The sequence below is a fragment of the Fukomys damarensis genome, unplaced genomic scaffold, assembly GCF_012274545.1.
Source record: "Fukomys damarensis isolate Sample0158 unplaced genomic scaffold, DMR_v1.0_HiC HiC_scaffold_2927, whole genome shotgun sequence".
Lineage (NCBI taxonomy): Eukaryota > Metazoa > Chordata > Mammalia > Rodentia > Bathyergidae > Fukomys > Fukomys damarensis.
The window spans coordinates 597-3,527 of NW_022903839.1; the positions used below are offsets into that span (position 1 = coordinate 597).

Sequence of the window (2,931 nt, forward strand, 5' to 3'; positions counted from 1 at the left end):
TTAATTTTTGTTCTCATGCTTGCAAACACTTTATTTGCCAAAATGGACATCAAGAAGCACAACTGAATTACTTATGTCAAATCCAGCCCAAAACATGGGGAAAAAATAATGAGAAGACTGTGGGCATCTCAAACATTTTAATGTACTGTACTTTCCAGAGTGATATATATTGCAAAATTTACCTGAATTGCATGTCTGTAAATCTCCCTTTGGTACTGCTTTTTTCCAAGTGGGATGTTTCCTTTCAATGGCAGGCTGAATGGGGTTTGAAGTGAGACATTAAATAAATCCTATGTATTTCATGAAGCATGTAGTTAATTCAAGATATAAATATAAAGTTATTACCTTCAAGTGAAGACGTTTCTCAGATGATTCTAAAAAGCAAAAGGGAAGCATAATCAATTTGTGTGAATATGAGAAAGCCAAAGACGCATTCACGCAGGACTGGCATGGAGCTGAATCCTCATGCTCTGCTTTAGCAGTGATTACTTCCGATTTTGTGTTTTCTCCCCCAATGGTTAGGACGGTATGACAGAAAAATCAGAATACAGGCCTTATGAGACATGCAGTTAGGATTTCAAAAATGACATTATGCTTCCTAAGGGCATAACTAAAATAAAACAGTGAGCATATCCCAATGTGCTTATACACGACGACTGAAGGCGAAAGTGATCTCAGTAAGTCATGGACGAGAGCATGAACATCAAAGCGATGCTATACCATTACACGACAAGTATTCAATTGTGTTCTTCAGTTTGTCCTGACATTGTCAGAATTTGTCAGAAAGGACAAAGTTGTAGTAACAGCTCAGTGCAATATGTCATTCCTTTTTTCTCAGATAAAGGTTGGGACATATACTTGTAGCATAATCGTTGACAAAAATGGTCATTTTTTTCTAAACTCTTGCGGGCTGCTGGAATGCCTACATTTCCTGTATCCTCCAGGTTAGCCATCTTAAAGTTTCTTGATCCACTTATGCAAGAAGGTATACAAATCACATATAAGAAATAATGCACTGTATGCTTGCAATATTGAAATATGGCTTTAAAAATGGGAAAGATAAGCTGAATTATCAAAGAATTATTAGATACAAATCATTTTTTACATCTGAAAGTCAGGAAATTTTACCAAAAGTAACCATATGGGTATTCAAAGAATGAACTCTATAGTGTCTCTTCTTTCCAAAACTGGTTTGGTACATTATGTCAATCTTTAAAAGATTTCTATGAATATCCTTTATTGTATCCATAAGCTATGGTGTAAAAAATTAGTTATCTTACAAAAGTCAATGCTCCCCTGTGCAAGTTAATCTCAATGTGAATAAGCACTTATCAATTCTATATAAAGCTTCGATGCCTGATAGTTACACACATATAGTTACATACAGAGAGGAGGTGAGGGGCTACAGTTCATTCCAATTCTCCCCTGTCCTAATCATCTATGGAGCAGCAATACTCTACTGTTCCATTTGTGGGCACATACACTGAGAACTTGAACTGGAACTTGAGGTCTCTCAAGTTTGCTCATCGGAAAGTCCAAAATTACCTGCCTAGGTTCCTTTATTTCTCTTCTTTCTCCTAAACAACCCCTCTGCCCTTCAAAACTGATCTATGGTCTTGATTCTATCCATTTACTCCTTTCCATGGATTATTCTTCCTACTTCTTTTTTTTTTTTGACAGTGGTGTCATAGAATTACAATTTGTATTTCTTCATCCTCTTTGCTACTTCTATGGCTAGAAATATTTTTAGATATACAAAAAATTTATTTGTTTTCCCTTGGCCCTCTTTTCTCTTGAACTATTATGCAATGGCTCTTTGGCCAGATTTCTCTAAAGGGAAGTTGATATCCATCCACTCCCAATGGCCTGAGAACACGTGGCATTGCTATCACCTGAGGACTTACTAGATGCACAGGATCGCAGACCTCTGGAATCAGAGGTACGGTTCAACACAGTCCCCACCGTGGGGTTTCATTACAGTGGAGAGGCTCTAGCCTATACACCAGGTCTCTTCCAAATCCCCTTACCTAAAGTAAACTTTTCAGACTCTAGCATGGAGTGTCTCCTCATCATGACTCCCAAATTGAATACGAAGTCATAAGGTTACCTATGGGCTTTTAAATGGGCTACGACTTCCCTGACCTCCCCATAATGAATCTTATTCCTTTTATTTTTTTCTTTTTCATTGCTCTTATTCTGGATATACTACATGGTGAAATAGAAACTTTCAAGAGTGGCAACATTTTTTTTTATATAATTCTGCAACTAGAATTGTACCTTCATGAACCAAGGTACCATGGAAGGCACATGTATGGCTCATCATATATATTTATATTTACCTGTCATAAAGAAAACCCAGCTCTGCATAATCTAGTATTTCCATCCTCAGTGCACTTGCAACATTAAGAAAATCAGAAAAGTGGAATAATCCTGCTCCCCTTCATCAAGATTTGGTACCGAAAGCTCATGTGACATCCTTACACTTCTCATACTTTGCTCCTCCTTTGCCGAAAGAAGTCATTATTTTCCCACCCTGCATACTTTCTTGTTTTTCCTTTATTCCGTGCATTATTCTTCTTATTCTTTACTCTTTCTTCTCCTCTTTGTTTTCTAACTTCCCTCAGACATATAATAGCTTGAATGGAACTAATAATTCTGCTCCTTTATTGGCTCTGAAATTCACCCTGTTGTTGACAATCGACGTAAGTAACTTATTACTAATTTACTGGTGTTTCTCCTTACTGCATATTGAATACATAAATTTCTTTGGCTATTTGAACATAGAAATGCTCTGGTTTAAAATAAACATGTCAGATGGCTTTTCTAAATACGCATACACACACACATACACACAAACACACATACACCCACACACACATATATATGCACGTTTCTTACCTTCTACTTGTATATTTCCTGTATGGTTTCCTT

At 36.7% G+C, this 2,931-nt stretch overlaps 1 long non-coding RNA gene across 1 annotated transcript; it reads right to left on the reverse strand.

Moving 5' to 3' along the window:
- Positions 1 to 226: 226 nt before the first annotated feature.
- LOC104872515 lies at positions 227 to 2,931 on the reverse strand. Its single transcript, XR_783203.3, has 3 exons — positions 2,899 to 2,931; positions 346 to 374; positions 227 to 255 (listed from the first exon to the last, which is right to left on the reverse strand). It is a non-coding gene; the product is annotated as an uncharacterized LOC104872515 (long non-coding RNA).